The sequence below is a fragment of the Pseudorca crassidens genome, chromosome 10 (assembly GCF_039906515.1).
Source record: "Pseudorca crassidens isolate mPseCra1 chromosome 10, mPseCra1.hap1, whole genome shotgun sequence".
In the NCBI taxonomy this organism is placed as follows: Eukaryota; Metazoa; Chordata; class Mammalia; order Artiodactyla; family Delphinidae; genus Pseudorca; species Pseudorca crassidens.
In genome coordinates, this window is record NC_090305.1 from 50,617,320 (window position 1) to 50,631,832 (window position 14,513).

General features: G+C 36.1%; 1 protein-coding gene and 1 long non-coding RNA gene across 5 annotated transcripts in view; one reads left to right on the top strand and one right to left on the bottom strand.

The window, feature by feature from the left end:
• Positions 1–14,513, bottom strand: part of LOC137232183 (uncharacterized) — a 70,816-nt gene that overhangs the window by 46,427 nt on the left and 9,876 nt on the right. For all 4 annotated transcript variants that reach the window (XR_010946896.1, XR_010946898.1, XR_010946897.1 and 1 more), the window contains one exon: positions 1,856–2,238. This is a non-coding gene — a long non-coding RNA (uncharacterized lncRNA). The remainder of the gene's footprint in view (positions 1–1,855; positions 2,239–14,513) is intronic.
• The window catches only part of CMC1 (C-X9-C motif containing 1), a 130,000-nt gene that overhangs the window by 28,725 nt on the left and 86,762 nt on the right, over positions 1–14,513 (top strand). The gene's annotated exons all lie outside the window — the stretch shown is intronic.

Genomic DNA, 14,513 nt, shown 5'->3' on the forward strand with positions numbered 1-14,513 from the left:
TTTAAGTTAAACACATATACAAAACACTACTATAAATTGTTATGAATTTGTAAATAATGGTATGTAAATGCGAAGAATAAGGTCTGGAAGGACATTTACAAAGCTGCTCACAGTGGTGACCCAGAGAGTGTTGAGGGTGGGACAGAAATCAAAGAAGGGATTCAAAGGAACTTCAGCCCCATCTGTAATATTTTAATTTCTATCAAGACAATATATTATTTGTAAAAAGTAAGAATAATTTTAAAAATTAACCACAAAATTTTTTATTTCAAAATGTTTGAAGAGATAAATTGCTCTTAGTAAGAAGATGAGATATCCACATTATATTTTTAAGTGAACAAACTAAATTTTGAGTCGTTCTGTCTAGTACAACTTCACTTAGGTAAAGAGAGAGAAAAAAACAGTTACATAGATACATGAGGTATTTAAGTGGAAATGCATGGAAAGGGAAAGATCTCTGCAGACTGGTGATGACGGTTACTTTGTGGGGAAGGGAGTGAAGGTGGGAGGCAGAGGGCAGGGGAGACTTTTACTTTTTTAGAAAATATGCTTCTGCACAGTTTCAATGGTCATAATGAGCCTGTACTAACCTTATGATTGAAAGCCTAATTTAAAAAGTTAATCCAAGGTTGGCCTACATGGTTAGTTATGAAACATCCTGAATTTCACACCTAAACCATGGCCTATTTCCAGTATCACTTTTGTTTAGAAGATGGAAGCCTATTATCTAAGAGATTGGCTTGAAGTTCATGCACTGAGTCAGCAGAGGACAGCCTCCATTCATGAGGAATGAAGGAAATAGGAACACACAATTACTCTTCTCTAAGGGTTAGGGAAAATGCCCCAAAAGGGACACATTACATTTTATTATCATTATTGGTTTGTAACTCTTCAGGCAAAGGGTGTTGAGCTAAATAATCTAGACCAAATCTTAGGCAAGAATTTGTTGATCCAGACCAAATTACATAGCGAGAACAGGAAGAGACTGTACTAATTGTACAATCACTTTTTTATTATTAACATAGGCACAAAGGGATAAGTGTATAAACTGATGCTATTACTGTCCCACTCCTTTGTGCCCAAACAAAAGAAAAAGATTTTACAAACAGTGTCTGTTTGATGGTATCAAACATGGTAGGAAGAGCCTCTTCCTTCAGTCATTTCCTGTTTGTCAGTTTTCTATCTAGGTGTCAGGTTTAAATTTGGAACATGCAAGAAGCAGTGAATTTATCTCAAGCAAAGGAATAAAAAAGGGAAGAACAAAACCAGATTACCCATCATAAAACAAAATATAAGTTCATATGCAAAGTAGTGTTCCTTCTCCTAGTTATAAAAACTATCGGGGAGGTGATTTGCACAATACCAATGAGAGTTATGAACAAATACTGCTCTAATGGCTTATGAATTGTTAGCCTGTGATTTGAAGACTGATTTAGGAACTACTGACATTGAAAGACATTAAATTAAAGTGATGATGAAAAGTAATGGATTCCAATATCGGTGTAAGTCAAAAGTGAAATACCAAGGGCAAAATTAATGCAAGAACCTCCAAAGAGAATGATTCAAAATGAAAGAATATTCTAACAGAAAACAAGAAGTACAATAGCAGTGATTAAATCATAATTGGTATAAGGATTCACTGATACTAAAATTTAGTTCCTTGTCAGCTAATATTTGGAGAAAAGGAAGAAAGGGATGCCCTATTAAACCCTACTAATGACTGACCCAGAGAGCAGTGCAGTGCTAAGAAAATTCTCTCGGTGCATGTGTGTTTACTACATCTGGATCTCCCAGGACAATGCCAATTTACTTAGTTTTAATTGTGATATAATTGACACAGTAAAAATGCACAAACCTTAATTGTATAGCACAATTAATTTCACATATGTATCCAGCCATGTAGCCATCACCCAGACCAAGCTTTGCAATATTCCATCACCTTAGAAGATTTCCTTATGACATTTTCCAGTCAGTTCCTCTTCCCCGAGAGGTAGCCAGCCTCTCCTGCAACTCTTATCATCATAGCTTAATTCATATGTTCTTGAGCTTAATATAAACAGGATCATACAATATGTAGTCTTTTGTGTCTGGCTTCTTTCATTGTTGAATGATATTTGCATTGTTTCAATTTTGAGATCATAATGATTGAAGCTACTGTGAGCATTCTTTAGAAGGGTCCATATATTTTCATCTGTTCATATGTTTTATATGTCATCAAGTTCCTGTTGATCATAAGACCTGTGAATTAAACAGAAATGTTTCTCAACCCGAAATGGTGAGAGATTGGATTACCATAACAGACGGTCTCCTCCAAAAAGAGAAGGAACAGAAGGTACAGAGCAGTCATAGGTCTGTAGCAAATCTGAAATCCACCAGGCTTATGCCACCTCCCCTTGATTGAAGCCCAATTCTCACCCTGCAAGTGCGTTATTCTTGGCTCTTGGCTTTGACCTGTGGGCTCTTGGCTCCTACTTCTGAATCATGATTTCTCTTCCATAAAAAAAGTCTGTGTTTGCAGCAAGGTAGCTTTCTTAGCCTGCTTCCTGCATATAGAAATTAATTTTTTATACTATCTCTGTCCCTTTCATTCCAAGCTGTTTTGATTCCCTTACCAATTTTGTGGTTTTCTTGTATCAATTTATAATATCCTCAATAAACAAAGCCACACCCACATTTCTTTCAGAGACAAGTCCTTCCATATCTGGGCCACATGTATGGATGCTATGGGACAAAACCCTTAAAATTCTTAAAAGCCTCATTGTTACTGAGAGAGTTTATAAAAGTCTGCCCGTAAATCTTTCTGAGATCCTAACAAAGTATCTTACAACTGCATACTTGAGATATTTACCTTAAAGTCATGTTCCAGTGATAGTTCTGGATTTGGTCTTGCCATTTATTATTTTGAAAATCTTTTACTGGGAGACACTGGGGATGGAAAACAGTTTTATTTTCAAGCCCAATGAATCCTGAATATATTGTGATTCCTCTAAATTTGACTGAAAAAGTTAACAGTTCCTTCCTTATTTCATCCCTCTTTCTTCTTGTAAGTTATTATAATCAGTAGAAGAAGCCAGTTGGCACTTTCTGCATTCTGCCTGGAAATCTCCACAGTCAAGCCCATAAGTATTTCAAGTACCCATTCTATTTTCCAAGTCTCCATAGGCAACAAAATTGCCAAACTGTGTGCGGGTTCATGACAAGGATTCCTGCTTCCCCGTCTTCAAATAACACTTCCCTCACTGTCATATGAGTCCTCATCAATGGCCTCTTGAGGTGTTTGAATTTACACCCACCCACTGCCCATCCCAAAGCCACTGTCACATGTTTAAGATTTGGGTTATGGAGCACCCTCTTTCCAGGTACCATTTACACCAAAATGTAATGGCTTCAACAATAGCCATGTAATTATACTCATTATTTTGTGGGTTAGGCATCTGGCAGGGATCTCCAGAGTGATTCTTCTGCTCCCTGTGACACTGACTGAGGTCACTTAGTGGTATTCAGCTGTGGCATGTGGGTTGGTTTGGAGGGTCCAAGACAACCTCGCTGCATGTCTGAAGCACTCTGGTGGGATGGCTGGAAGTCTGGGCTTAACTGCAGTGCCCACACATTGCTTCTCTAGCATGATGGTCTCAGGATATCAAACTCTGAGAAAGCATATCAGCAGTCCCAGAGAGTGTGTTCCATGGGACCAAAGCAGAAGATACTAAGCTTCTTCTGACCTAATCTTGGAAGTCACACAATGTGCCACTTCTACCACATTCTAATAGCTCTGAGTAAGTCACAGGTCATGGGAGGGAGCCAAGAGGTGTGGTTCACTGCAGGATCATCTTTGGAGACTTGATAGCATATATGGAACAAAAGTAGGATGTCACTTGAAGACTAAGAAGAATCATTGTAATGTCACTGTTCCTTATCCAGCTAGCAAATAAGCATGCTCTACTTTTTAGCTATTATGAATCTTCTCTGTGTTTGTAGTCTTAAGTACATTATTTAACATTTCTGTATTTTATTTGCCTTATTTGTTATACTTTGTAAATTTGTTGTGATGATTTAATTGAGATCATAAAGTGCTTAGCTGAGGGTCTAGCACATAGTAAATATTAGGCATAATAATATAAATATTTAATATTTTTAGTTCCTATAATAATCCTATTGCAAAGGAATTATTTGTAACAACTAATAAAGAAAAAAACAAACACACAGAAAGTACTATGACCTGTTAATTGAAATGATTTTATTTTATTGTTGAACCTTAGATATCTATAAAACTTATTTCTAAATGCCAAGCAGAAAACTGGAAGGGCATTGACACATGTCAATACTGACATACTCCTAAATCTCTTTGTGACTCTGGTATGTCTCAAGATGATTCTGGAGCATGTCCCCAAAGCCAGGAATGATGAGGAGTTTATTGTCATCCACAAGACCCTCTCTGGCTTAGACTACTCCAAAGAATGGGGGAGGTCACCTGCTTCACGTCCCAGAGAATCATTCTGTTTCAGAACCAACTCTGAATTCAAGAGAAACTTCAGTTATTTTATTTTTTGCCCCAAATTAGAGGGCATATAGACAATAAGGCTGGCCAATGTATGGCTCTAATGAGCACATTTGGAGCTGGTCAAAACATTCAAAATCTTAAACCTTAAGATCTGAGGTTTCCCACATCCCAAACTCCCTTCTCTTTCAACCCACTGTGTTTTCTCTCTGTTAGGTCGGTCTGCAGATGGGCAAAAGCAGTAAGGTTGGAATACGCCCCTGAGGGCATAGCGCTCTCCTTCTTTGGAAGGCATGCCCAATGAAGATGAAGCTTACTATTCTGGAATCTCATTTACAAGAACAAGTCTCCGGCCTTGGTCACATGTCACTTTCTTCTTTTCTACCAATTTTCTCCCAAATGTTACTGTTGGAAGGTTGCCAAATTGTCAGTGATGCTGCCAGGGCTAAGCTTTCTCAGGTGTTGCCTGGTTAACTTAGGCCTTCCAGAAGGTCAAAATAAGTCTGAGAACAAAAGTGTTCTAAATCTAAGTGGGGCCATGGTGATAAATGATGGCCATTCTGATTCACTCAGTGGAAAGTACATTAGTGTAGAGCTGGGACTTTATTAAGGAAGAGGAACTAAATATGAATTGACCATCCCACTTGCAGTGATGCAACATGGTATGATGCTATTCGACTGGTTAGAAATATTGGAATATTATGCTACTTTGTCCAAAACAAACCAATGTTATTTGGTTTTTAACTCATTTTCCTGCTACCCAAAACCCTAATGGTTTGGCATTTCCTTGCTTGCTGTTATAAACAAACCAAGAAAGAAGAAGCAATTTGGAACTGTGTATTTAAGCTGGAGGCACTTAATGAACAAGGTTGCTGCTCTGAGGTCTGCAGTTTTGTCTGAATGTCCACACAGAACAGGCCTGGGAGCTGGTTTCACCCACACTTTGGAAGAAAGAAGACAGCATATGAGATGGAAGAGACATCTTCTGAATGAGGAAAGTAAATTCGTGTTCATTTTCAGTACTTGGGTTCCAGCCTAAAGAAGGCTATTAGGATATTAATGATCAATTGTACCACTTTAGTGTAGGGCCAAAGCTAATATTGCTTTAGTACTGAGGGAGTATGATCTCTCATAATGGGTTTGAACATATATTTACTTCCAAAAAGAAGGGGGCTACAGATAAACTTCTGTCCCTTAGTCCCTCTTCTCAGTCATGATATCTACACATCAAAACTAATGAGTCACAGAGATAGAAAAATCAAGACCCTAAAGAGATGAGGAACCAGACTCTAAATTAACAGATCTCATCATTAGGGTCAGAGAGCAGCGGCAAAATCGACTATTATAATTATAATCATAGTTATTGTTATTGTTTTGGGTTACCAGAGGGCTCAGAAGGCTCAATTTCAGAGGACACGTTTAAACTTTCTAGTTTTGTCTTACTGAAGTTACAACCATTGTTAAATCTGATAAAGAGTTCTGTTCCCTTATCTAATTCCATGAAAGACTAATTCATGTATAAAAAGCCTCTACTTCATTCACTCCGTTGTAAAGGAAGAGATGCATCAATCCACTCAGGAAACAAATCTTGTTACACGTGGGAGATCAGTTGTTTTATGAAATAAAATTAAAAGTGTAAATGCGGTTAACATTTTAAAGATATGGCAATTGAAAGTACACCTTGAACTCATTTGAGTTCATATTTTTTTTCCATTTTTTGAAATCACACCTGTATTGACATGCACTCTCTTCCTCTATCTCGTAAGCACAAGGTGTGGGAACTTGTGCAATAGATAATTAATCTCTATTGCTATCTATAGTTTCATAGTTAACACTGTCTTAGCAGACGTGTGAAAACACATTCACACCTTTGAAAATGGATGATTAACTAATCAAATGACAATATGAATGTTAGACAGAATTACAGAAATGACTGCAAGGCAGAGCTATTTATGATTACAACATTCTATTTCATTTTAAAGGGTAGATTGTTCAGTATAATCTGTGCTCCTCAAACATCTAAGCAGATTCTCAACTTTTTAATTGCATGACACCTCAAAAAAGAAGGAAGAAAATTTCAGATCCTTCCCTAATTAAGCATTTTTCCAGTTTTATGAATAATTGACATACATCACTTTAGACATACAGCAGAATGGTTTGATTTACATATATTGTGATTACCACAATAGGCTCATTTAACATCCATCCATATAGATACAATAAAAGAAAAGAAAGGAAAAAAAATTCTCCTTGTGATGTGAATTGTTAGGATTTACTCTCTAAACAGTTTTCATACATGTCATACAGCAGTGTAGCTATAGTCATCATGTTATACATTACATCCCTAGTACTTATTCATCTTATAACTGGAGGTTTGCTCCTTTTGACTACCTTCCTCCAATTCTCTTTCCTCTCACCCTCCACCTATGATAACCACAAGTCTGATTCCTTTTTCTATAATTTTGTTTTCTTGTTTTTTTTTAGATTCCTCATATAAGTGAGATCATACAGTACTTGTCTTTCTCTGAGTTATTTCACTTAGCATGATGCCTTCAAGGTCCATCCATGTTGTTGTGAATGGTAAGATTTCTTCATTTTTTATTGCTGAATAATATTCCATTGCAAACATATGCCACGACTTCTTTTTTTTTGAAGAAAAAAATGTTTATTAAGACCAACGTGCAGCGTGTGGCAAACACAAAGTTGATCCCTATCTACTGTCATTTTACAGCCTAGAGGGGCGGATAAGATACAAAATATGTCTCAGAGATGTTTAAACTTAAGACATATCATTATATAGTTATCAGTGGAGTTTGTATCTTTTTTTAAACATCTTTATTGGAGTATAATTGCTTTACAATGGTGTGTTAGTTTCTGCTTTATAACAAAGTGAATCAGTTATACATATACATATGTTCCCATATCTCTTCCCTCTTGCATCTCCCTCCCTCCCACCCTCCCTATCCCACCCCTCTAGGTGGTCACAGAGCACCAAGCTGATCTCCCTGTGCTATGTGGCTGCTTCCCACTAGCTATCTATTTTACGTTTGGTAGTGTGTATATGTCCATGCCACTCTCTCACTTTGTCACAGCTTACCCTTCCCCCTCCCCATATCCTCAAGTCCATTCTCTAGTAGGTCTGTGTCTTTATTCCCATCTTACCCCTAGGTTCTTCATGACCTTTTTTTTTTTTCTTAGATTCCATATATATGTGTTAGGATATGGTATTTGTTTTTCTCTTTCTGACTTACTTCACTCTGTCTGACAGACTCTAGGTCCATCCACCTCACTACAAATATCTCAATTTCATTTCTTTTTATGGCTGAGTAATATTCCATTGTATGCCACAACTGCTTTATCTATTCATCCATCGATGAACACTTGGGTTGCTTCCATGTCTTGGCTATTGTAAATAATGCTGCTATGAACATGGGGATGCAGATATCTTTTTGAGTTAGTGCTTTCTTTTCTTTTGGTTATATTCCCAAAATGGAATTGCTGGATCATATGGTAGTTCTATTTTTAATTTTTAACAACTAATGGATCAAAGAAGAAATTAAAGGAGAAATTAAAAATTTCTGACATAAATGAAAATGGAAACACAACATACCAGAACTTGTAGGATGCAGCAAAAGCAGTTCTAAGAGGGAAGTTCACAGCAATAAACACTTACATTAAGAAGCAAGAAATATCCCTGACAAACAACCTAACACTATGCCTTAAGGAGCTAAAAAAAGAAGAGTCCAAAGTTACCAGAAGAAAGGAAATGATAAAGATTAGAGCAGAAATAAATGAAATAGAGAACAGAAAAACAATAGAAAAGGTTAACCAAACTAAGAGTTGGTTCTCTGAAAAGATGGACGAAATTGACAAATACTTAGCTAGACTAACCGAGGGAAAAAGAAAAAGAACCCAAATCAATCAAATTATAAAGGAAAAAGGAGACATTACAATGGATACCATAGAATTCAAAGGATCATAAGAGGCTATTATGATCAACTGTATGCTAACAAACAAGACAACCTAAAAGAAATGAAAAATTCTTAGAAACATACAACTTAACCAAGACTGAATCTGGAAGAAATAGAAAATCTGAATAGACTAATTACTAGGACTTGAACTGGTAATCAAAAATCTCCCAACAAAGAAAAGCCCAGGACCAGATGGCTTCACTGGTGAATTTTACCAAACATTTAAAGAAGAATTAATACCAATCCTTCTCAAGGACTGAAAAAATGAAAGAGGAGGAACACTCCGAAACTCATTTTACAAGACTAGCATTATTCTGATACCAAAACTAGAAACAAATACTACTAGAAAAGAAAGCTACAGGACAATGTTCCTGATAAGCAAAGATACAAAAAACTCAGTAAAACGCTAGCAAACAAAATTCAGCAGCACATTAAAAAGGTCATTTACCATAATCAAGTGGGATTTATCCTTGCAATGCATGGATTATTTAACATATACAAATCAATCACTGGGATACATCACATTAACAGAATGAAAGAAAAGAATCCTATAATCATCTCAATAGATGCAGGAAAAGCATTTGACAAAATTCAACATCCATTCAAGATAAAAATGTGTTAAGAAATTAGACATAGAAGGAACATATCTCAACATCATAAAGGCCATATATGACAGGCCCACAGCTAATATCATACTCAATGGTGACACGTTGAAACCTCTTCCTTTAAAATCAGGAACAAGACAAGGATGCTCACTCTCAACACTCCTATTCAACATAGTAGTAGAAGTCCTAGCTAGAGCAGTCAGGCAAGAAAGAGAAATAAAAGGTATCAGAATTGGAAAGGAAAAAGTGAAGTTGTCTTTATTTGCAGATGACATGATTTTATATATAGAAATTCTAACAACTCAACCAAAAAACTGTTAGATCAATGAATTTAGTAAAGTTGCTGTAAACAAAAAAATTTAGTGAAGTTGCTGTATACAAAAAATGATTTTTAACATGCAAAAATCAGTAACATTTTTATACACTAACAACAAATTTTCTGAAAGCGAAATAATCAATCCCATTTACAACAGCATCAAAAACAATAAAAAACTTAGGAATAAACTCAACCAAGGAAGTGAAAGATCTCTACTCTGAAAACTACAAGACATTGATGAGAGAAATTGAAGACACAAATAAATGGAAAGGTATCCTGTGTTCATGGATTGGAAGAATTAATATTGTTAAAATGTCAACACTACCAAAAGCCATCTATAGATTCAGTCCAATCCCTATCAAGATTGCAAAGGCAATTTTTTAAAGAAGTAGAAAAAACACTCCTAAAATTTATATGGAACCACAAAAGACCCCAAATAGACAAATCCTGAGAAAGAAGAGCAGAGCAGGAGGCATCACACTTCCTGATTTCAAGCTATCCTACGAAGATAATAGTCTTTGAAACAGTATGGTACTGGCATAAAAACAGACAAATAGACCAATGGGACAGAATCGAGAGTTCAGAAATAAACCCAAGCATATACAGTCAACTAGTATTTGACAAGGGACCCAAGAATACTCAATGGAGAAAAGATAATCTTTTCAGTAAATGATACTGGGGATATTTGAAAAAGTCCATGTAAAAGAATAAAACTAGATCCATATCTTACACCACTCACAAAAATTAGCTTGAAATGGATTAAAGACTTGAATGTAAGACCTGAAACCATAAAATTCCTAGAAGAAAACATAAGAATAAAGCCCCTTGACTTAGGTCTTAGCTATGATTTTTGGATATGACACCTAAAGCACAATCAACAAAATCAAAAATAAAGAAGTGCGACTACATCAAAGTAAAAAGCTTCTGTACAGCAAAAGAAACTATCAACAAAGTGAAAAGACAACCTATGGAATGGGAAAAAATGTTTGCAAACCATATATCTGATAAAGGGTTAATATCCAAAATATTTAAAGATGCATACAACTCAATAGCAAAAAAAACAAATGACCCAGTTTAAAATATGGGCAAAGAACCTGAACAGCCATTTCTCCAAAGAAGATACACAGAAGGTCATCAGGTACATGAAAAGATGTTTAACATCACTAGTCATCAGAGAAAAGCAAATTAAAACCATAATGAGATATTACCTCATACCTATAAGAATGGCCATCATCAAAAAGAAAAGTGATAACAAATGCTGATGTGAATGTGGAGAAAACCTAGTGCACTGTTGGTGGGAATGTAAATTGGTACAGCCAATTTGGAAAACAGTATGGAGGAGCCTCAAAAAATTAAAAGTAGAGCTACCATAAGCATTTTTAAATACATGAGGTTAAAAAGGGAAAGAGAGGTATAGTTCAGGACCATAAACTGGGAAGAACCAAGAAAAGAGAATCATATTTGAGTGAATAGTCAGTTATTTTTTTCCTCTGGACTTTGTCATTTCCATTTAAAATGCAGACTAATCTGAATAGGCAATTAAACATCTATCACAGCAAGTTCTTTTTTGATAGATGCATAAAAACCAAATTGAGAGATAAGCTTCATCTTCATTGTTTTGTTAATTTTCTAAGTGTATCTGTGTGTTCTCTTTAAGAAATAATAATTGGGAAAAGGCAGTGATACTTTAGGAGGAATGTAGATCTAATAATTGGAGGTTTAAGACCAGTATTCCATGTTCATTGTAGTAAAGTCTTTAGATAAAAATATTTATCTATATTTATATTTTAAAGCCAAAGTGCATATTTGTGGCACTATCACTTGTTGCCTCATAGTGTGGCATTTGAAAGACGTATTAACCCTCCTGTTAATGCCTTGAAATCCAGCTACATAGCTGATTCATTACCCCATCCCAAATTAGCCCAGTGCTTTATACTAAGTATACATCCTTTTCTACAGAATCAGTGCTAAACAGTAAATGATGAGACAAGCAGGGCTGAATAAGGCAGCCCTCCTGTGCACATACAACCCAGTCCCCATAAGGCCTCACTACTTCTCGAGATCATTATGATCATTAAAAACTTACTTGTAGACATAAGCCTCTTGAGGGCCACAAGCTCTGTTTTATTCACCACTGAATCAACACCTATGTCAATGCCCAGGATATTAATGAGAGATTCAACAGTGGACATAGCTATTCAACAGACCTGAGAGAATTTACACAGTCAAATAAATCCTGACCTTTAACAGTGGTTACTTTAGCCAACATAGGCTTATAATACTGTTGCTGAAAACAGGAATGCCTCAACATGAAACATTACACAAACCAGGTTTAATGATCCCAGGTATGCCTGTCAGGAAAGCTGGGTTCTAGACTGGACGTTTTTTCCATTGGGCAATCATTTAAGATCTACTGATCCCTCTCCTTGAAGTCCTGTAGCTTCTTCCCATTGCTTTGCTTCAATGAATACAGTGGCCAGACTGATCTGTGGACCATGAACAGAGACTGAGATGCCTCACTTTTACAATGAGGGACTTTAGTGGGCAACATAGTTCTCCATTTGTAAATAATTCAGTGATCTTATTTCTCTTTCCATTTTTTAAAATTTCAATTTGAGTCCTTGACTATGTTATCAAAATGGCAAGAAAAGTTGATACATCTTCATCAATTCTTTTGCTACTAGCTTGGGTAAAAAGTTTGGTGTTTAAGAGAAAGTGGATGGTAAAATGAAATTAAAGCTTTTAGATTACTGTGGATTTCATGAAAATTAGGCTTTGTTATTATTCTCTTTTAAAACAAGTAACTATCAATGTCATCTCTATAAGAAACTTGATTAAATTTGAGGTGAAAAATTGTATCTTGGAATTCTCTGATTTTCATCAGTATGTCACATTAGTATGTTTCTGTGTTTTTTTAAAAATACCCACATGTTCAATAAATGATTAAATTCATTTTTTAAAGCATGTAAATAAGACAATTAAGAATTAAAAGTACAAAAACCTGTTAAAAAAGAGGAGAATAACAGATGTATCAGGGACCTGGGATGAGTTAATTTATGAAACTTAGCAATTAAAATACTGCAAGTTTCCTGGTAGCTAAGACATGATGGGAAACTCACTGGATAACTTAGTTCTGAGTCTAATAAAAGAATACCTACAGATTTGTTCTTTCCTAGACGGACTCTTTTTCCATTCCCATCAAGCCATAGACAACATTTAACACAAACATTACAGAAATTTCACTATATTTTGTATCTTCTGGGTCATTGCCACAGTATTAATTTATAGAGCTTCAGGTAAACTAGAAGTTTGGGTCACAGGACTCATTCTTGTGATCCCTGAGACACTGCCAAAGAAATCAATGCAAGTTTATTTGCTTCTTAATCAACAGATTAAAATTATAATATCCAATCATTAATAGCTGTCAATGAGCAAACATTCACTAGTAGAATGTACCAAAGTGAAAAACATTTTCTAAAGTGACCTGCAGTAAATATGTCGTTTGACCTTTCCCATCTAATAAATCTGGTGATGGTACAGGACTACCTATTATACTTTTTACTTAAAATATTTTATAATAAAAATAAACCTAAAGTGATGAAAATACAAACATTGAAGCCTCTATTTCTTTTTATGATCTTTGTATGAATGAAGAAAAAACTTGGGAAAATTACATGTTCTCAATGTTCAGATTATAAGGGGAGTGTCAAAAGGTGCTTATTGGGGTGACTTCTAGAACACTAGTGCTACTTTGAATTTGTGGAATCAAAGTGGATCTCTAAAGAATGGGTTTGTAATCATAAGGAGGTGTCCTGGACAGAATACAAAGTATCTCAGAAAGGTTTTAGGGCTCTGTTTCACCCTTTCTTTAAAGAGTAACTGCGTTTCTGAAACTTACTATAAATGGAATGAACTGGGGCTCCAGATTGATGGAGATAAGGGGGAAGGAGTGGGATTATAAACTCAAATCAGGCCAGAGGTAGGCCTGGTAATTTGGAAATTAGCCTGTGGAAAATCTGGGGTCATTAAAGGGCTTGCAGGAAACAATGACATGATGAGACAGAAAATGGTTTTACAAGGCATCATGTAGTTGTGCACAGAATGAATGGGAGAGAAGAAAACCTGCAGGTCTGAAGCAGTTGGGAGGCTACAGAAATAGTCTGGCTAAGAAAGGGGTATGGGTCTGCACAGACACTGACTGTGAGGAAAGAAAGATGCATGGTTTTACAGGAAGTTACACAACATAGTTTGGATTTAGGGAGTGAAATACAGAACTTCCCATTCAAAGATGACTCAGATGTTAAGTACTAGCTGAGCTCTGACAATATTGATTGAAATAGGGATGACAGAAGGTAAGTCTTTCCTAATGTGCTGAGTTTGAGGTTATCAGTAAGACATCAGAACTATTCAGTGGAGAGCTGGGGATGCAAGCCTGTAACTTGAGAAATTAGAACTCAAGTAACATTTGGGAACCCTCCACATAGAATGCAACAGTTGCATCCCTGAGAATGGATCACTTTTCTAAGAGAAAGGCCACAGAGAAGGCCAGAGCTCTCAAAATTGAATGTAATGGGAAAGCCAAAAATTTTTAAATGAAAGAGGGTTAGTCAAAGAACAAAAAAAAGAGCAGAATTCGTGGGAGAAGTAGGTGAGTATAGTATCAATCTTATTGAGATAAAAGGTTTTCTAAAAGGACAGATGGGGGTAGGCAACAGTGTTGGATGTCTCAGAGGAGCTGAGAATGCTTCTGCACCCATTTATGGAAGCAGCACCTTTAATGATTTCCTACTTCTGTCATCCCTTGACAGTAAACGTCCTCTTAGGGAATGTGATTCTATTCTGCATAGTGGAAAATGTACCTCCCCCAAGGAGCAGAGCTACTCCTTCTCTCCTCCAATAGCCTTTCTAGAACACCAGGTGTCTAATTGGGTACTCATGTGTTTCAACAGTCTTCTCAGGACCACTACAAGAGCAACTCACTCTCTTGACCAGAAAATGTGATCGCTTATGGCCATTTGTATTTCCTAAGGGTAAGCTCATCGATATGCCTAAGGTATTTCTGGGATTCACAGATTGCATAAGTACTACTATAGGACATCTAACATTTATTGACTACCAATTGC